The following is a 22,793-nucleotide window of genomic DNA, read 5'->3' as shown; positions in this document are numbered from 1 at the left end:
GAGGAGGATAATTTTGCTAGAGATAGAATACTGAATTAACAGGCCTTTTTCAGCATTAGAAAAATGTTGTGCCACTTCCTCCTGGCTTCCATTGTTTCTAATGATAAATCTGCTGTAATTCAAGTGGTTTTTCTCCTAAACTGTCATATCTTTCTGATTTCAAAGTTTTTTTCTTTGTCTTTATTTTTCAGAAGTTTGTTTACTGTATTCTTGGTGTGGAGTTTTTGAGGTGTATGCAGTTTGGAGTTTGCTCAGCTTCTTGTATTTGTAGGTTTATATTCTTCAAAATGTTTCAGAAGTTTTTAGACATTAATTCTTTGAATACTTTTTTAAGCTCTACCCTCTTTCTTCTCTCTTTCTGAAACTTTGGGAACACAAGTGTCAGATCTCTTGTTACATTTCCACTAAACCCTGAGCCTCTGTTCCTTTTCTCTTCATTTTTTTCTTTTTGTTCTTCAGATTTTGTAATTTTAGTTATTTTGTCTTCCAATTTGCCAATTCTCTTTCTCTGCCCCCTTCCTTCAGCATTTGAGCTCATTTCTTGTGCTTTTAATTGTATTCATTGTTTTTCAGTTCTATAATTTCCATTTAGTTCTTCTATGTATTTACTTATTTTTTCTGAGGTATTCTGTTTATCTGCTGAGATTTTCTATTTTTTTCACTTTTCAAATGTGTTCTTAATTACTTATTGAAGTATTTTTATGATGACTGTTTCTAATATTTTGTTCATCTTAGTGTTGGCCTTTAGAGATTTTTTTTTTTTTTTAATTTAGTTTGAGATATTCCTGGTTCTTGAAACAGTTCGTGATTTTCTGTTGAAACACTCAGTTTTAGGGTATTATATTATGGGACTCTGGATCTTATTTAAACCTTATCTTTTAGTTGGCTTCCTCTGATGCCACTCTGGCATGGCATGGGAGTAGGTGCCTCCTAGTTCCTAGTTCCTACAGGGTGAAAGTAGAACTCCAGGTTCCCTACTCAACCTCCTCCACCAGGAGGAGTTGATACCATGTACTTGTGTCAAGTCTCAGCCAAAACTTTTGACCTCACTTAAGTCATGTGCACAACACTATGACTGGATAACTGGCAACTCCAAATGGACAACATGGAATTTGGGAGAGGTGGTTTTCCCATGGAAGAGATCCTGCAAATACAAACACACTATTCTCTGGTGTCATCAAACTTTTAAAATTCCTAATATCCCCCAGAAAATAGGATTTTGCATGGTAAAGGATACAGGGTATGATTATTCCTCTTTTGTGGCCAGATGAGTCTTGTAATAGCCAGCAAAAATCTTCCCGGTTCATCTTTCTCTCAAAGCAATGGGTTGTTTGTTTTAACCCATGCTTCTCACTTACTGCATTTATCATCTTTCCTGTGCACTTAGAGGAAATGTCAAAAGAAGAAGAGTATATTTGTGAATGTGTGTGTGTGTATACACACACACATGCATTTATGTGCATGTGCGTGGTAAGCATGATTAAGAGAAGTGAAGTAAGCTAACATCTGGTGAGCATATATTATGTCAAATATATACCTGTCTAATTTTCTACATATCTTTTGCTGCACATAGTTTAGAACCAGATTGGCTACTTTTAATCAAATCTAGCCGCCATCCCCACAATGACCCATACAGTCACCTTCCCAATTCACAACCCCCTTCATACTTTAGATCAGATTGCAATTATCCCAGGACAATTTCATTAATAAACTAAATATATCTCTTCTCATTCCATCTACCTAAAAGTTTAAGTGTATGTGCCTTTTATTTTCATTATTTGATAATAACTTATTTCAATATATTTTTTATGTATTGATAATTTTCAGAAGTGCAGTCTTCTCCAAGACCAGCTAAAGCCAATTCATATTTAACTCACCTTCTAAAAGGGCCTTCCAAGTACAACACACCACTTTCACATAGAAACATCATTGTCACGTCCCAATATCTTTCAAGCTATGTATAGTGCCCTCCTATTTAGTTTCTTATTCACCCCTGTTCTCCAAACCGTTAACAAAAACTGTTGAGTCTACTTGGAAAACTTATTTGTATCAAAGTTTTCCTTTTCCCCGCTATAGCTAACACCATAGTTCACTTAACAGAAGCACATACAAGATCTTTGAAATCTCATTCCTTGAGGAGAGTTAACTTTTCAGTTAGTTCATGGAAAGTCACAAAAGACCAACATTCCCTTGATTTCATCAAGGGGAAAATAAGATAAATGAAGAGCCATACATTTCTACAAAGCTATCTAAGGAGAGTGGATTCAAAGAACTCTTAATGGAATAAATTCCAGAGAGGGGTGAACCCCTTCATAGACCTTTGCAACAAGAAATACAAGTTCCTTACTTGAAAGGGAATTGATACCAGATATAATCTCAATTTCTGCAACAAGGAATGAAGTACAGTGGACATTTTAAATATGTGAATAAATATAAAAATTATTTCTTTTTCCTTATTTGTTTTTAAAGACAATTACTGATTTGATGCAAAAATAAATGCAATATCTTTTAAAGTTTATAACACATATGAAAGAAACACATATGAGTAATAATAGCCTAAAGGATGGGAGAAAGTAGATATAAGAATACCATCATAAGTTTCTTATTTAACACGTAATAATATAAATAGTTTAACTCACATTTTACTGTGGTAACTTATGGGTGAATTTTGTTAACCCTAAGAGCAAGTACTAAAAACTATAAATAAAGCAAACAAATTTAAGGAAAAGAAGAAATATAGCTAAAAAGTCAAAATAGGAGAAAAATGGAAAAATTAAAAATGCCAGGGGCTTCCCTGGTGGCGCAGTGGCTGAGAGTCCGCCTGCCGATGCAGGGGACATGGGTTCGTGCCCTGGTCCGGGAAGATCCCAGATGCCGCGGAGTGGCTGTGCCTGTGAGCCATGGCCCCTGAGCCTGCACATCCGGAGCCCGTGCTCCGCAACGGGAGAGGCCACAACAGTGAGAGGCCCGCGTACCGCAAAAAAAAAAAAAAAAAAAAAAAAAAAGCCAAATGTTGGTGATTTCATCAAGAATAGGGGCTCTTATACATTTCTGCTGGGAATATAAAGTGATACTATGACTTGGAAAACTGTTTGTCATTTTCTTATGAAGTTAAACACACTGCTGTACTATGACCTAGCATCCTGACTCCCAGAATTGAACATAGTTGCCCAAAAGACTTATATATGAACATTCATAAAAGCCTTAGCTCAAAACTAGAACAATACCAAATGCTCATCAATAGATTAATGAGTTTAAAAAAAGTTGTGATATTTCCATTTACTGGAATACTGTTCAACAATAAAAATAAACACAATATGTGGATAAATCTTGAAACATCACTTTGAGCAAGAGAAACCAGACACAAAAGTCTACATATGATGTGATTTCTGTGTGTTTTAACCACAGGCAAAATTAATCTAGGCTAATTTACGTCCACCATAGAAACCAGAAGAGTAGTTGCGTTTTGGTGGGAGTAGCTGTAGGAGAATGAGTCTCTGTTGAAAGGAAATGGATCTGGTGGAATTTTCTGAGATGATGGAAATGTTCTATATCTTTACATCCTGATTTGGGGTTTGATTAATGGGTATATACATTTATCAAATACTTATCAAAATACATTCCAAATACTTATCTAACTGTAATCTTAAGAGGTATGCATTTTTACTGTATATAAATTACAATTCCATAGATTTAAAAAACAAGTTTAAAAAAAAGAAAGTTTGCTTTGACTCATAGCCTTATCTCAATCCACTCCCCCCTTCAATTACTATTCTCCATCTTCTAACGCATCAGGACATTTATGCACGCTGTTCTCTCTTTTTGATGCTCTTAGGGCAATTCTGCACATTCCTGGCTCTTCACATTCTCTGAACTTCAGATTAATTTTCACTACTTCAGAGCATTCTCCAATCATCCAGACAAAAGCTGAATTATAGAATTCTGTATGAATTATTCAGTGAATCCATCATATTTTGAAATTATACACACACACACACACACACACACACGAGTCTTACTTTTCAATTGAGTTCTACAGTAACCATATCTGTTTTGTTCTTCATCATAAAACAACTCCTTGTGCAGTGCCTGTCACCTCAGAAAGATTCAAATGAGCCTTGAGAGCTAAGAGAACTGAAGCTCATGGACACTGAGTAACTCACTCGAAGTCACGGGCAGACAAGTCATCCTGCACGATATTTTAGACTTCTTGGTGATTAGTTTGGATGTAGACCCTTACTATGTAAATTGGGAGAAATTAAACTGAGGTTCGGATAACCAAGTTTTCAGTCCTTGTCTCCTTTTACACTGAGATAGTTGTAAGAGAAATAATATCTTATGTCCACATAAAGAATTGCACAGAAAAGTTCATAGCGACTTTGTTCATAATAGCCAAAGATTGGGTAAGAAAAAAAAAGGTGACCATCAACAGATTAAGGAATAAACAAACTGTGAAATATCCATACAGTGAAATGCTACTCAGTAATAAAGAGGAAATGAGCTTTTAATATAGTCAAGAACATGAATGATTCTCAAAAATATTATGCCAAACAAAATAAGTCAAATATAGAAGAAAATATACTGCAAGGTGCTGTTTACATGAAACTTCAGAAAAGACCAAACAATTCTAAAGTGATAAAAAAGATAAAGTCAGTTGGGCCGGGAGTGGGTGGGGTTGACTGGGAAGGGGCACAAAGAAAACTTTTGCAGTGATGAAAATGTCGTAAAGCACAGTTTTGATGGTTACACTGTGAATACATGGTCAAAACGCATAGAACTCAAACTGTACTTAAATTGGATGCATTTTATTATATGCAAATTACCTCAATAGAATTGATTTTTTTTTAAATGAAAGGGTTGGGTCTATGATCTTTAAAAGCTTTCAACTCTATCATTTTGGTTCTATTACACACAGCAATAATGTGTGAGAAAGCCCTTAAAGAGTTTAAACAATGCTGAATACATAGTAAGGATGATTATTAGCAATCATGTTGATATTCATTCAACAGTTTTGAAATTAATATATTTATTAAAGGGAACAAAACACACTTCCCATAGTTCAGACCGCTGCATAATTTTGGACAGATTAAGAGGAAAGGTAGTTTGTGTGTTTGTGTTAGTGTAAGAGTTTGTGCACGTTCATATTTGTTTGTTTTGGCAGGCCCTGGGAATCTGGGGCATTGATAGTATCTACAACATTGGTGACTTTATGTAACTACGAATGAATAAGAACCATCTTTTGCAATTGCTCATAACATTCAAATCGTTTTCCCAATTAGAAAAGAAAAGTGTTTGACAAATTCTATTTGAGGTTTCATCAAATTTGCAGTGTTTGAAGAACAGATCAAGATGTTTGATGAAAATAAACAGCAGCTGGATTTGCCCTTCCCTGCCACACACACAGTTTGTTGGGAATAGCTCATAAATCCTACTGCTCACCGACTCTGGGAACAGATGGCTCTTGGAGACCACACTGATGGCCAAGAACTTATCACATTACTATTGTGAAAAGCATCTTCCACTCTTCATTTAGATGAATGGTGCAGTAGTATTTCTATCTACTCCAAAGAGGTGTAAATTAAAATGAAAAGACATTTTTTAAAAACTTGAATCTTGATGAGAATCAGAGCATCACCAGGCTCTAAGATTTCCAGTCCACACCCTGCTTTGAGATACTTGATTTTAATCTCCAATTTTAATTCCTTAATCTGAAACTAGACATGTTGGCCCCCATCTGTCATCCGACCTTGCAAACATCCATCATCAACCATATCACAGATGCTAGAAAAAAAAAAAGAAATGGGAGAGGAACTAGCTCTATTGAGTGCAAGATAATTTATATGCATTATTACATCCTTTTTACATAAAGATGGAAATGCTTTGGCAATCATGACTGTATGCAAGTTTTAAGATAAGTTTCAAACTAATTTAAAACTAGTTCTGAACATTTGCTTTGCTTTAAAAGTAACTAAGGCAATCTGGTTTAATAAAATGTAATGAACTTTGGAATCCAACTGACCTGGCCTCAATTCATTCTACTTTACTAATTGTTTAACCATGGGAAAATCCCTTACCTTTCTAAACATCAAGTTAGTCATCTTTATAGTAGGAGAAATAATATATTTCTTAGGGTTATGAAAATTTTATGAGCAGGCATGTATGTGAATACATAAACATGAACCTGAAATATAATTGGCATTTATTAATACTTTGTACCCTTTTGTTTGAAAGTTTGTTACTAATCAAATCAACCAGCAAATAGCAAGTATTGATAGACTGATTTGAAATCCTAGTTAACTTGGCTAATTTCAGCAACTTAATAGAGGCTTGCACCAGGGAAAATAGCATGATTTGAGAAGTTCTGTGTGACAAATTCTTGGGTTCAAGAGGCAGTTTGGTAAGTGATGATGCTAAAATGATAAGTAGAGGTAAGACTGTGAAGAGCTTTGTGTGTCATATTAAGATTTAGATTTTATATGTAATAAAGTATTATTAATCTTCACAGTGACCTTATGAATTAGAGAAGGTATTATCCTCCTGGAATGATATTATCAAAGCCAAACACATATAGTTACTTATGCCATCTCTGTAGATTGAAGACAGTAAGGTTAACCCCTCTTACCATTACTAACAAGTATGGTGTGATACAAATGTTTCTTTATAACTCAGTGGTTAATAACATTAACTCTGAAGTTGGAGTACATAGATTCAATTCACCACAAATAGTTCATAGACTTAAGCAAGTTACTTACCCTATTAAGCTTTTTTTCAGTTTTTAATCATTATTTTTGTATCTACCTGCTACGGTTTATGTGAGTTTTAAATGCTAAGGGTTTATGTGAGTTTTAAATCATCATATCTAGAGCCAAGCAAGCCCTTAAAGATTTTCAGCCACTTTACAAAGTATCATCTTGCAAAGTGGTTTTTGAAAGCAGCCTTTGAATCATATGACTTGAGTTCAGATTTTGTAAGTTAACTCTTCAAAGCCTTAGTTTCTTTTCATTTAAGAACAGGAAAGATTAATACAACATTTTTCACTGGATAGCTGAATTAATTAAATGAGAGATTTCATTTGAAATGCTTATCACTGTGCTTAGAAGTGAGTAAATTTTCACTACTCATGATGCCATCCTTCCCTCTATTTAAAGAATCTTTGTACTTATTCTGTTGTGCAACCTTTTGCTTGAAGGTAGTTTGTCAGCACATGTTCTTTCATTTGGAACCCTCTTAATTCCACACTTTGCCTACTTAATCCTTCCTGATTCTTCAAATTTTAGCTGAAAAATAACTAAATTTTTAGGAAATATTGTCTGAAAACTTGCAGAAGCGTTGCAGCACTCTGTATTTCCCTGTCTCACGTCGAGTTACTTGTTTGTAACTTCCAGTGGAGCGATTTTATGTCCATTGTTGTCTCACAACAGCCTCAGTGCCTAGAATAGTGCCTGGTTTATACAGAAAAATGTAGTTTATTGTTTGGATACATAAATATAAAGAAAGAAATAGTCCAAATCACTGTGTAAAACATTTTATCTTACAATTTTATTTGTCAGTTATACCCCCATAAAGTTGAAAAACAAATAGTCAAAAAGAGGTATCTGTTGATAAAATAATTAGGACTTAAAAATAGGTAACAATTAATACAATGAAAAATATAGACATGAGACTTTGAAAGATTCAATGGTTCTGTCTCTTAGGGAAATTATTACTTTCTCTACTACGTAATTTAGTCATATTGTGTGTGTGATATGTTATTAAAATTGAAGACAATCTCATCTTTACCTTCACCAACAGGTATTAGTTGGTTGATCCATCCATCCATTTATCTATCTAAGAAAGCTTTAACTCCTTTAAATGGGCCTGGCACTGGGATGAGCTTTTGAGCTACTGAGAGACATAGAATGAATGATCACAGTATATTAGAATGTCCCAGACTCTTCACTGAAGTATGATGAGTGGTAGAGGTGAATGAAATAATTCCTCCATGATTACTTGCTATTTAATTATTTTTAAAATTCTTGAATCTTAGCTTAAAACTGTGATAATCTGATGCCATTCTCCTTGGTAAAATATCAATATGCATTTTAGTATAAAATATGTTTTTAATTAACTTATCATCAACAAAGTGTTCTCAGATACCAGAATACTTTTTCCTGTGTCTTCATGTTCTCTGAGGAGACATGACGGACAATGACTGCCATTTTTTTTTTTTTTTTTAAGGAATTTTTATTTGTCTGGTTGTGACAGGTCTTAGTTGTGGCAGGCGGTATCCTTAGTTGTGGCTCCAGGCCTCCTTAGTTGTGGCTCAGCAGCTCCTTAGTTGTGGCATGCGAACTCTTAGTTGCAGCATGCATGTGGGATCTAGTTCCCTGACCAGGAATCGAACCCAGGCCCCCTGCACTGAGGGTGGGAGTCTTATCCACTGCACCACCAGGGAAGTCCCAGACAATGACTGCCTTTTGAGAAGAGTTGTTCTTGTTGTACCTCAGCTATCATGCTCTCAGGTCATGATTTTGTGCATTTCTACATACAGCTGTTTGCTTCAATAGATCTTAAATTTAATTTAGCTCAGTTTGCCAAACAATTATTGTGAAATAGTAAAGTGAAAAGGACACGGTTCTTGCCCTGAAGGAATTTACAACACAACAGTGGAGATAAATATAGGCAAAAATAAATAAATTATCTGAGCTGATCTATGCTGTCTAATAGATATATCAAACAAGAGAACACTAGCACATATGTTATTTTTTTTTCTCATGAGTTGTAAGCTACCACAAATATTTAAAAGATATAATCAAAAGATAATAGCAAACTTACAATTTAGTAAAGCAAAATTATTCATATATGAGGAAGTTTTAAACTACAAAAATCAGTCCCTTTCAAAATTACCATTTTCACTTATTTTCTTCCTTTTTATTTTAACCATGCCACCTTCAAATTTTCGTAGCATCTTAAGCCACTTCAGAAAGATGAGAAGTATCATTTGTTCCTAATGGGTTTTCAAACATAGGTGCTTCTAAAAATATAGGTCTTAGGGAATTTGTCTTTATTTCAACATAATCAAACATCAAAATTATTATGTTACAGAATGATTTCATGGAGTCAGAAGCTGACTGCTTGCTAACTGACATTACAATTTTGCGTTGCATTAAAAAACATAGTATAACATTACTCTTTGTAATACATGTTCCCTGTTAATAACAATTAGGAATTGCTGTGTAACAAGGCTCTCCAAATCTTCAGTGGCATGCACCACTAAGGATTTATTTCTCATGCATCTTTGAGGTTCAGCTGAGATAGCCAAGGGACATCTGACATTTACTAGTCTCACTTAAATTTCTGCACGTCTGTTGAGCTGCACATGTATCTGTGGACTGACTAGTTGCTATGCTTCACACGTCTCTCATTTTCTTTTTTAGACTAGTAGGTCAGCCTTGGGATGTTCTTCTTATGGTGTCAGTGTCCTAAGAGTAAGGGTAAGAGCAAGACCCAAAGTGAAAGCCATTTCAAGTCTCTGCTTATATCATGTCTATTAACATCTCACTGGCCAGAGCATGTCACATGATCTGGCCCAGAGCCAGACTGGGCTGCAAAGCAATATATCAGCATGACTGCATATGTGAAGTACTGAATAATTGGGATATTTAAAAAATCTGCCACATTTTTTTTCATAATAAGCTCACTGACAGATGGTTTCAGGTGACCACAGTCCTGAAGTAACAATACAGTATAACTTATAAAATATAAAATTAAATATAATAATAAAATTGAGACTGAAATAAAATAGTAAAGTATTTTAGATTTAGGAGGGTCTCATATTATTTACACATCTATCTTCTCATTTTATAGGTAACTTACCCATCGAGGCTGTGCATTGCCAAGTATTATAGAATGATGGGCAGTCCAAAAGTAAAAGTGTGTCTCCAAATTAAAGTATAATGAATTATACTCATTCTTTTTTTTATTTTAACTACAATTATATACTTTTGTCTAAGCACCAGGGTTAGAGCTTTCTAATTCCACTTCCATAAAGAAGCAAAAACAAACAAATGACAGCAAAAACAACTTTTCAAATGTGACTAACAGCTCAGTGAATTATTAAAGAGTTATAAATTCTAAGATACATTCAAAGAAAATTTTCATATCTGCTATATATTGATGTGTCTAATTGCTTTTGATACTTACATTGACATTGAAATTGGTCCTGGATTTATGCTAACTGGCTTGTCCCCCATACTCATTTTCACATTCCTCACATAGAAGGCTTCATTGCGTCCCCTGGCTGTTCAAGACACTCAGCTAAGATGCTAAGGAATAAAGAGTGAATAAAAAGGACATGAAACCTACTCGTTGGCATTTACATTCCAGTGGGTAGGAAAAAAAAACCCAAACAAACAGTGAATAAATAATTGTAAATTGTAACTGATCTACACAGGAAAAAGAAGTAGCTTGGATGGAGAAAAAAGAGAGAGAAATACTTTGAAAGGGTACTCTTAGAAGGTGAATATTAATCTGAGAAACAGAGAAAAGGAAAACGCCAATAATGTGAAGTAGAAGGAATGTTCTAGGAAAGAGGAATGTCAAGGAAAAAGACCCTATGAAAGGAAGGACCTGATTTGTTTGAGTAAACATGACCGGACTGTAATGAGTAAGCTGCTGTAGATCCAGAGCGTGTAAGTGATACAACATGACTTAGGCGAGCAAGCAAGGCAAAATGTATTAATTTATTTCTTCCTAATTCCAAGGCTTCTGAATTTTTTTTTTTTCTTTCTGTCTGAGAATCCAAGACTACCAGGAGAAAAGAACCCACTTGTCTCTTTTGCAATCATTACTTAGGTTTACTTTACTACTTTGTTACCCCCAAAAGTAGGCTATTAACCCCACTCCCTACATTGGCAGTCACTTTTTTTTTTTTGAATTTTATTTCATTTATTTTTTATACAGCAGGTTGTTGTTAGTTATCTTTTAGTGTATACACGTCAATCCCAGTCTCTCACTTCATCCCCCCCCCGACCACTTTCTCTGCTTGGTGTCCATACGTTTGTTCTCTATATCTTTGTCTTTACGTCTGTCCTGCAAACTGGTTCATATGTACCATTTTTCTAGGTTCCACATATATGCGTTAATATACGATATTTGTTTTTCTCTTTCTGACTTACTTCACTCTGTAGGACAGTCTCTAGAACCATTGGGTCTCTACAAATGACCCAATTTTGTTCCTTTTTACGGCTGAGTAATACTCCATTGTATATATGTACCACATCTTCTTTATCCATTTGTCTGTTGATGGGCATTTAGGTTGTTTCCATGACCTGGCTATTGTAAATACTGCTGCAATGAACATTGGGGTGCATGTGTCTTTTTGAATTATGGTTTCCTCTGGGTATATGCCCAGTAGTGGAATTGCTGGGTCATATGGTAATTCTATTTTTAGTCTTTTAAGAAACCTCCATACTGTTCTCCATAGTGGCTGTATCAATTTACATTCCTGCCAACAGTGCAAGAGGGTTCCCTTTTCTCCACACCCTTTCCAACATTTGTTGTTTGTAGATTTTCTGATGATGCCCATTCTAACTGGTGTGAGGTGATACCTCATTGTCGTTTTGATTTGCATTTCTTTAATAATTAGTGATGTTGAGCAGCTTTTCATGTGCTTCTTGGCTATCTGTATGTCTTCTTTGGAGAAATGTCTATTTAGGTCTTCTGCCCATTTTTGGATTGGGTTGTTTGTTTTTTTAATATTGAGCTGCATGAGCTGTTTATATATTTTGGAGATTAATCCTTTGTCCGTTGATTCGTTTGCAAATATTTTCTCCCATTCTGAGGGTTGTCTTTTCGTCTTGATTGTAGTTTCCTTTGCTTTGCAAATGCTTTTAAGTTTCATTAGGTCCCATTTGTTTATTTTTGTTTTCATTTCCATTTCTCTAGGAGGTGGATCAAAAAAGATCTTGCTGTAATTTATGTCAAAGAGTGTTCTTCCTATGTTTTCCTGTAAGAGTTATATAGCGTCCGGTCTTACATTTAGGTCTCTAATCCATTTTGAGTTTATTTTTGTGTATGATGTTAGGGAGTGCTCTGATTTCATTCTTTTACGTGTAACTGTTCAGTTTTCCCAGCACCACTTATTGAAGAGACTGTCTTTTCTCCATTGTATATCCTTGCCTCCTTTGTCATAGATTAGTTGACCATAGGTGCGTGGGTTTATCTCTGGGCTTTCTACCCTGTTCCATTGATCTATATTTCTGTTTTTGTGCCTGTACCATATTATCTTGATTACAGTAGCTTTGTAGTATAGTCTGAAATCAGGGGGTCTGATTCCTCCAGCTCCATTTTTTTCCCTCAAGACTGCTTTGGCTATTCAGGGTCTTTTGTGTCTCCATACAAATTTTAAGATTTTTGTTCTAGCTCTGTAAAAAATGCCACTGCTAATTTGATAGGGATTTCATTGAATCAGTAGATTGCTTTGGGTAGTATAGTCATTTTCACAATATTGATTCTTCCAATCCAAGAACATGGTATATCTCTCCATCTGTTTGTGTCATCTTTGATTTCTTTCATCAGTGTCTTATAGTTTTCTGAGTATAAGTCTTTCACCTCCTTAGGCAGGTTTATTCCTAGGTATTTTATCTTGTTGCAATGGTAAACGGGAGTGTTTCCTTAATTTCTCTTTCTGATTTTCCATTGTTAGTGTGTAGGAATGCAAGAGATTTCTCTGCATTGCTTTTGTACCCTGCAACTTTACCAAATTCATTGATTAGCTCTAGTAGTTTTCTGGTGGCATTTTTAGGATTCTCTCTGTATAGTATCATATCATCTGCAAACAGTGACAGTTTTACTTCACTTTTCCTATTTGTATTCCTTTTATTTCTTTTTCTTCTCTAATTGCCATGGCTAGGACTTCTAAAACTATGTTGAATAATAGTGGCGAGAGTGGACATCCTTGTATTGTTCCTGATCTTAGTGGAAATGCTTTCAGTTTTTCACCATTGAGAATGATGTTTTGCTGTGGGTTTGTCATATATGGCCTTTATTATGTTGAGGTAGGTTCCCTCTATGCCCACTTTCTGGAGAATTTTTATCATAAATGGATGTTGAATTTTGTCAAAAGCTTTCTCTGCATCTATTGAGATGATCATATGGTTTTTATTCTTCAATTTGTTAATGTGGTGTATCACGTTGATTGATTTGCATATATTGAAGAATCCTTGCATCCCTGGGTTAAATTCCACTTGATCATGGTGTATGATCCTTTTGATGTGCTGTTGGATTCTGTTTGCTAGTATTTTGTTGAGGATTTTTGCATCTATATTCATCGATTGGTCTGTAAATTTCTTTTTTTGTAGTATCTTTGTCTGGTTTTGGTATCAGGGTGATGGTGGCCTCATAGAATGTGTTTGGGAGTGTTCCTTCCTCCGCAATTTTTTGGAAGAGTTTGAGAAGGATGGGTGTTAGCTCTTGTCTAAATGTTTGATAGAATCACCTGTGAAGCCATCTGGTCCTGGACTTTTGTTTGTTGGAAGATTTTGAATCCCAGTTTGAATTTCATTACTTGTGATTGTTCTGTTCATATTTTCTGTTTCTTCCTGGTTCAGTCTTGAAAGGTTGTACCTTTCTAAGAATTTGTCCATTTCTTCCAGGTTGTCCATTTTACTGGCATAGAGCTGCTCTTATGATGCTTTGTATTTCTGCGATGTCTGTTGTAACTTCTCCTTTTTCGTTTCTAATTTTATTGATTTGCGTCCTCTCCCTCTTTTTCTTGATGAGTCTGGCTAATGGTTTATCAATTTTGTTTATCTTCTCAAAGAAACAGCTTTTAGTTTTATTGATCTTTGCTATTGTTTTCTTTGTTTCTATTTCATTTATTTCTGCTCTGATCTTTATGATTTCTTTCTTTTTACTAACTTTGGGTTTTGTTTGTTCTTCTTTCTCCAAGGTTCTTTCCTTTCATCACTTTAAATATATCACACCACTCCTTTCTGGCTTGTAGAGTTTCTGCTGAGAAATCAGCTGTTAACCTTATGGGAGTTCCTTTGTATGTTATTTGTTGTTTTCCCCTTGTTGCTTTCAATAATTTTTCTTTGTCTTTGATTTTTGTCAATTTGATTACTATGTGTCTTGGCGTGTTTCTCCTTGGGTATATCCTGCCTGGGACTCTCTGTGCTTCCTGGACTTGGGTGGCTATTTCCTTTCCCATGTTAGGGAAGTTTTTGACTATAATCTCTTCACATATTTTCTCAGGTCCTTTCTCTCTCTCTTCTCCTTCTGGGACCCCTGCAATGCGAATGTTGTTACGTTTAATGTTGTCCCAGAGGTCTTTTGGCTGTCTTCATTTCTTTTCATTCTTTTTTCTTTATTCTGTTCCGCAGCAGTGAATTCCACCATTCTGTCTTCCAGGTCACTTATCCGTTCTTCTGCCTCAGTTATTCTGCTATTGATTCCTTCTAGTGTAGTTTTCACTTCAGTTATTGTATTGTTCATCTCTGTTTGTTTGTTCTTTAATTCTTCTAGGTCTTTGTTCTTTAATTCTCCTAGGTCTTTGTTAAACATTTCTTTCATCTTCTCGATCTTTGCCTCACTTCTTTCTCTGAGGTCCTGGATCATCTTCACTATCATTATTCTGAATTCTTTTTCTGGAAGGTTGCCTGTCTCCACTTCATTTAGTTGTTTTTCTGGGGTTTTATCTTGTTCCTTCATCTGGTACAAAGTCTTCTGCCTTTTCATTTTGTCTGTCTTTCTTTGAGTGTGGTTTTCCTTCCACAGGCTGCAAAATTGTAGTTCTTCTTGCTTTTGCTGTCTGTCCTCTGACATTCACTCTCTATGCTAAAGAGAAAGCATATTGCTTATCTATTGTCATGTAATGGATTATCCTAAAACTTAGTAGCTTAAAAAAATATATTTTCTTTTCTCAGTTTCTGTAGTTTAGTAATTCTCTTGTGGCATAGCTGGCCCCAGTGCATTAGGTTCCTCACAGGTTGCAATCAAGGTGTTTGCTTGATTGGGGAAGGGTCTCCTTCCATGATCATTCACGTGGTTTTTGGAAGGATTCCGTTTCTCAGGAACTGCTAAAAAGAGTGTTGTGGTTTCTTGCATTTTACTGGTTAAATGTTACTTACGGTTCTTTGATACATGGGCTTCTCCATAGGGCAGCTTGCAATATGGCAGCATGCTTCATCAGAGCAAGTAAGTGAGAAGAACTGGCCAGGCAGAATGGGTGAGCCAAGATGGAAGACAAAATCTTTCATAACCTCATTTTGGAAGTGACATCTCATCACTTTTACCGTATTCAGTTTATCAGAAGCAAGTCACTAGATTGTTCCTGCATGCAAAAGGAAGGGATTACATAAAAACAAGAATACCAGAAGGTGGAAATCACTGGGAGCCATTTTAGAAGATGTTTATCATAGAAAGTTTCTCGCATACTTCTAGTATTAGACATCTGCCCCAGTTTCTTTTAAAATAAATTGAAACAAGTTAGAAGGACTTTGAAATTACAGATACCATTAAGAATATCATGAACTAGTATTTTATTTGTGTTGACCACATGTATAGACACCCTACAAGGCTAATGAGAAATGTCTTTGCCATCTCTATCCAAATTTCAAGAGGTTTATATTATTTAAATAATAAGCCATGGCACATGAGTTGGTAAATTTTTCATAGGGTCACATAGTAACAGATCTGAACAAGAAACAAGACATAATTTAGAATATTCACATTATATAGATGAGAAAAACACATAGGTATCCCCAGAGAAATCAAATTTCCCATTGTCTAGAATTTTCAAATTTAAGGCACAACTAGTACTAGAACCCGGGTCTCTTTAAATTGCAGTGGTTTTCTTTTTCTATGATATTACAACACTTTGTTGTGCTTTAAAGACCAAAATGGACACTGAAATCCCACAGTATTCATTTCTTTCTGGGTACAGACTGAGGAAAGGAAAGGCAAATATGTGACGTAAAACTATGTGAATAAACTGTTCTATTTGCTAATGTTGTTATTCTGATATTTTTGATAGAATTTACTTTCGGTAAGAATACATTCACATTATTTATTCTGAGAAATGCATTAAAGTAAAATGAAAATTTGTGGACCCTTAAACTGGAATAATGAGCTAATTTGGTCTATGCATAAGGAAAGTCAGGTACACATTCTCAAGGTTACTGTCTCGCAGACTTCAATATTTTACTGCTTAAACCAGAAGATTTCTTCATGAGGACTATTGATAAATCTGTAACAAAGCACACCTACATACAGACACACACACACACACACTTTCAGGGTAGCTAAAATCACCACTATTCTAAACTATTTTGTTCATAACAAAGATGTCATATCCAAATGGGTAATTTCCACCACTTGAAAGTGATACTTGACGTGCATTTCTCAAATCATTAAACTGGTGTTTGTATAGGTTGAAGACAAGAGAAGTAAAAGTATGTGAAAAGTGCTAAGGAGAGGTTGCAAATATAGATGCATGTTAGCACATCCATTCCAGTAATCACTTTCTAAAGTGACTTAACATGTCTTTTTGGTGAATGATGGTCAAGTTAAACTTTAAAGCAGGCACAGATCTCCTTATCATCAGTGAGCAAGGGGTTTGGAGTGACAATTCAATATACGGTGTTATATTTTATTTATAATTCACAAATGGCTTTGAAAATTTGACTTTACCCTTTTTACTAGTTCCTGTCAGTTTCCAGGACAGCTGATGTCTAAAGGGCAAATTGGATACCCTCAGTAAAAAATAACAGTTTGCTACATCCACCTTTGATGATGTCCCCAGCTTATCAGACAAATATGGACCTTCTTGCTTCTAAAGGTCAAATCATAGAGCTCTGTGTCTTGCAGTTGGATATGAATGATGCCTTTATTTTAAAACCTTAATTAGCTCTTAATCCATACTTTTTTTTTTTTTAGCTTTTTTTCCTTCTTCCAAAACTTCTAAAATTTGGACGCATCCAGTTCAAGCCAAATTTCATAAATACTGCACTGAGTTTTGGGAAAATAGGGACAGCAGTTTCACACGATGAGGGGCCTGGCAGGAAACAGAGGCACACTCAAGAGAAATACCCAAGGGAGCTGAATGAAAGGAGTATATGCAAAGGCAAAGACAGAGTTAATGGAAACAACAAGATGATGAAAAACATATAGGCAAGCAGCAGGAGGTGTTTCTTAGCACTTCTAGACCTAAAGGTGTAGGGGAGGGATTGTGTCATGGATTGAACTGTGTCCCTCCAAAAAGTATAAATTGAAGTCCTAACCTCCAGTACCACAGAACATGACCTAATTTGGAAATAGTGTCCTGGCAGATGTAATTAGTTAAGTTGAGGTGAGGTTGGAGGAAGGGTGAGCCCCTAATCCACTGTGAGTGCTGTCCTTATAAAAAGATGGCCATGTGGAGACAGAGAGACATGAGGGGGCAGGCTACAGGGAGAACATCATATGACGAGGAAGGCAGAGATTGGAGTGATGCATCCATAAGCTAAGGGATAGCGTGGAGTGACGGGGTATGAAGAAAGGATTCTTTCCTTCAGGTTTCAGAGGGACCATGGGCCTGCTGATACCATGATTTCAGACTTCTAGCCTCCAGAACTGCGAGACAATACATTTTTGTTTTAAGTAGCCCAAATTATGGTATTTTGTTATGGCAGCCCTAGGAAACTAATATAGTTTGGTTACTGTAACTCAGTTACGGTGTACCTCTGGGAAATAGGAAGGCTTATTATAGGAACAATGGTCTTTGATAGAGGAACACATGGTCTAGCGGGGCAGGAGGAGGGATAATAAATATTCTGACCCATCTCTTCATCGTTTTCTCATGTCCTGTCCATTCCTTGCATTGGCTGAATCTAATAGGAAGCTGGGAACAAGGATATCTGGTTAATGTAGACTAACAGGTCAGCCTCCCAGGTCCCAAATAAGGGTGGAGAAGGATGGAAAAGGGTCTGGAGAAAGTAAGATTAAGAGTATGAAAAGTAGATGGCTCCTAAATGGAACAACGTTATCAATAATACCCTCCAAAAATAAATAAACAAACAAAACCCTTGAATACTTTAGCATTGTGTCAGTATTATACACATTGCTTTCCTTAAATTATGGGTTTTAAGACAAACTGTGTGTGTGAGCCACTGCTTTGGGTGCTGAAATGCAAAGATAAACCAGAAGATCAAGGCCTTTGTCACCATGAAAGTTATATTCTAGAGAGAAATGGCCACTAGACAAATAATTATACCAACAGTTAATTAAAATTATTATCAGTGCCATGAAAGAGGAATTCAGAGAATTATGAAGATTTGTGCATAGGTCTGTAGATTTAAGAATCTGTAACACTGCCTACACAGGTTGCTTCAACATGACATCCAGGGTCGATGGTCCTGGCCCAGAACTATAATACACACACACACACACACACACACACACACACACACACACACACACACACACACACACACACACACACACACACACACACACATTCTCTCTCTCTCTGTCTCTCTGTCTCTCTCTCTCTCAGAAAAGACAGGAACAGAGTCAGGGAAATTAAAGAGCAAGGGGACCTTAACACCACAGGAAGAAAATAGCACATATCAAACACAGACACGTTTCTTTCTTTTAACCAAGTGTGATTGACACATTCCTCATTCTATGAGGAAATTATAAGTTCATTTCAGAACCACACTCAGTAATATTGGGTAGCTTGCGCTGCATTGTAATGTTGAGATATAGAACTTGAAGAGAGAGATTTCCCTAGTTCTCACACTAGTGTGTAAGTGTAATTACTCTCAGCTTTTCTATCTCTGGCTCAAAAAATCTGGCCTGGATTTACTGCCGCCAATTCTGTTCCTTCTAAAACTGTTGATTTTAAGTTTCTTGTTGCTGGGCAAATTTTAGCATTTCTGAGTATACCCCATTACAAAAGCACAAAGTAGGCACTCAGCTAATGTTAGTTGACTGCGAATCTGAAAAAGGACTATACAAGAAACTACATAGAAAATAAGAAAAATACATGTTTTTGCTTTTGCCAGCAGCTGTTCCCCTTTCCAACTAGATTTCAAGAACTAATTTAATGCCCCTTGGCAGATAATACATGATAAAATAAAGCCAACAGTCAAGAAAAAAGTTCACCATGATAATGTGGTAGAATAAAAAGAAAGCCAGTTACATAACTAGAAGAAAAGGTATAAATGTGCCAATTTGAACAGTAACCAGTGTAAGTAATGTATAGCTTCAGTAACCTAATATAAATAAGGCAAAATCGATATTGCTGAAATCAGCATATATTATAAAAATAATCATATTTTATTACTAATCCTAATAACTACTATGCATTTATTTGGAATTTTAGTGTACTGTGTTTAATAAAATATCAGAGATTTCATGAATTTTATGAAGTACTCCATCATGTTAATATTACATCCCTTTCCTATAATTTGAAATAATTACCAACTATATCCAAACTACATTTATGTGAGTAAATTCATCACCTTTGTGAGGCTGAAAGCTTTGCCACATTTTCTACCACTTTTGAAATGTCAACTTTCTGATTTAATTTGTTAATTCATTGGAAAAAATGTCTTAGGACATGAAAAGTGAAACAGACAGTTTATCCTGTCCTTTTGATGACTGTATTCTATGCAACTCATTTACTTGCAAAGCATTCCCCATAGTCATTTTTCTTTTCCTTGACCACTAATCCCACTTTAGGCAGATTCTTTCTTGCGATCATCCAAAGTACTTCAGTAATCTCCTAACTTCATTTCCTGTGTTCAGGAACTTGGTACTAAAATCCAGACTTCATATGGTAACCAGATTTATCTTTGACAATGTCACTACATATTCAAATACCATAAAAACATCTCACCACCTGGAGAATGGTATCTAATCCCGTTAGGATGCAGTCAAGAATATAAAGTTCTTACAGTCACCTTGGCAAAGCTTCAGTCAAGGCCAAACACCTGTGGTAAGACTGTCCAGTATTGTGTTGAAACCCTAAGCCTGCCTCTTAGTTGCTTTTTGATCTTTTCAAATATCCCCGTTTCATAAAATGTATAGAATTCCTGTTTTTATTGTTGTGAAGATTAAGGGAGACAAACATGGTAAGCGTCCAATAAATGTTTGTTTCTGTTATCATTCAAGCATTTTTATCTGCAGGCTTCTATTCATGGTGTTTTATCCAGTTTCAATATCATCCTATATTCCTTCCTGCCACAATTTTATACTCTATTTAAGACTCGGATCTGGTTCTTTCCAGTCAAAGAAGAATGTCCCAGTATTAATGCTCTGATTCATTCTCTGAATTTTTTTCTAAAATTTTGTTCATGCTGTTAGTTCCCAAATATGCTTGTGTAGCAGCAGCTCTTGAGGTGGTTTACTTTTCTTTAACAAGCTTTGTGTTGCTTCACGTGTCATGGAGAGGAATTATTGGGGATTTTAAAAATTTATGTAAATTATATATATGTGTGTGTGTATATATATATATATATATATATTTGGGAAAATTAACTAATATCTCTGGTCTCAGTTTCTTTTTCTGTGAGAAGGGGATACTAGACAGCTCTAAGGCTATGCACAAGGCTGGAAAAAGAGGGCAAGCTCTGTGAAGTGGCAGTGTCTGTACTTGGCTAGGTAACTATTCAGCAATTTCTCTTTTTTTTGCCTCTGTTCATGACACAACTATCATTTTTTTAAAACTTTAAATCTTTATTGATTCACTGTTTCCTCACCTACCTATTGTGTGGCAAGTGTGTCTTAAACAAAGCAAAAGATCTAGAAATGATACCACAGAGACACTTAACCCCATGGCTGACAGGGCTGCCCGTTGATTTCAAGTTATAGCTGGCACTTCTTTTTCCATTTTCTGTTAGAGAATTTCTGTCCACATGGGGACATTAGAAAGTGATGGATATTAAACTCTCCCTCCCAGGAACCTGGGTTATGTGTTTCACATCCATCATTCACAGACTATTAGTACTCAGAGTCTTCAGTGGTAGAATGAAGTACATGAGATCTGCTATTAAATTATTTCTGATAATATAAAAGGCAAAGTGGGGAATGGAAGAAAGCTTAAAATATATAGTGATCTCTGGGTACGTAATCCAGTGACAATTTTTTTAAAGTACGACTTAGTATAATGGGCCTATATTCATCATGTTAATTTTAACTTACAGAAGAATGCCTGAAAAGATATGCAAGGATGCCATCAAACTTCATAAAATTTAACATTATTTCTGAAGTGGTTATTTTTTATTTTATTATTATTATTTTAAAAATTTTTATTGGAGTATAGTTGATTTACAATGTCGTGTTGGTTTCAGGTGTACAACAGAGTTATACATATACATATGTTATACATATACATATGTCCACTCTTTTTTAGATTCTTTCCTCATATAGGTTATTACAGAGTATTGAGTAGAGTTCCCTGTGCTATTCAGTAGGTCCTTAGTAGCTTGAAGTGGTTATTTTTTTAGAAAAATAAGTGACTAATTTTGCATTTTAACAAGTTGTTAAATATGTATAGCTTATTTTTGGCAACTGAAGCAAAATTTATAACATTCTCTGATGTGGTTCTAAATGTACGTGGAGTAAATATTTAAGAAAAATTATATTAAAAATGAAGGGTAAAGAGACTTAAAGGAAGGTAAGGTTTATATGCTTTGTGAGAATTGGTAAAATGATGATACCATAGACTGTGATAAAATATGTGTGTGTATATATGTGTATATAATGTAATATTTACATTCAGCAACCACTAAAAAATCTGTACAAAGAGAGAAAACTCAAACACTATAGAGAAACCAAAATGGACTTCTAAAAATTTTCCAGTAACCCATAAGAAAACAGGAAAATGAAAAGAGAAAAATAAAAAAGAGAGAGCCAATAGAGTCTAAAAATAAAATGGCCCTCCATATCAATAATTAAATTAAAATGATCTAAATACACCAATTAAAAAACAAAGATTGGCACAAGTGGATTAAAACACAAAATGCAACTATCTGCTATGTTCAAAAAACTTACTTCATATATAACATGATAGGCAGTCTGAAACTTAATGGATGAAAGGAGACATATCATCCAAACATTAATCCGATCAAAACAGGAGTAGGTATATTAATATCTAATAAAGTAGACTTCAGAGCCAAAAAATTTACCAGGGACAGAGAATGACATTATATAATGATAAATGGGTCAATCCATCAAAAAGAGCAATTCTGGGACTTCCATAGTTAACACAGTGATTAAGAATCTGCGCTCCCAATTCAGGGGGCCTGGGTTTGATCCCTGATCCAGGAACTAGATCCCACATGCATGCTGCAACTAAGAGTTCACATGCCACAACTAACCAGCTAGCATGCCGCAACTAAGGAGTCTGCCTGCCACAACTAAGACCCAACACAACCAAATAAATAAATATTAAAAAGGCATAGCAATTCTAAATGTGTATGCAGCAAACAACAGAGCAGCAAAATAGGTGAAGGAAAAACTGATAGAACTGGAAGGAGAAATAGACAAACCTACAATTATAATTTGAGATTTAAATAGCCCTAACTCAATTAATAAAACAACTAGACAGAAAAGCTGCAAAGTTGTAAAGAATGATGTCATCAACCAACAGGATCTAACTGACATTTGTAAAACACTCCACTCAATGGATTCTTTTCAAGTTCCAACAGAACATATTATGAATTATAAAATAAATCACAACAAATTTAAAAGAATTGAATCATGCAGTGTATGTTCTTGAATCACAATAAAGATAACAGGAAAATATTCAAACATTTGGAAACTAAATT

This window comes from Globicephala melas, chromosome 19, assembly GCF_963455315.2.
Source record: "Globicephala melas chromosome 19, mGloMel1.2, whole genome shotgun sequence".
NCBI classification, from domain to species: Eukaryota; Metazoa; Chordata; class Mammalia; order Artiodactyla; family Delphinidae; genus Globicephala; species Globicephala melas.
Note: the sequence above shows the minus strand (reverse complement) of the source record.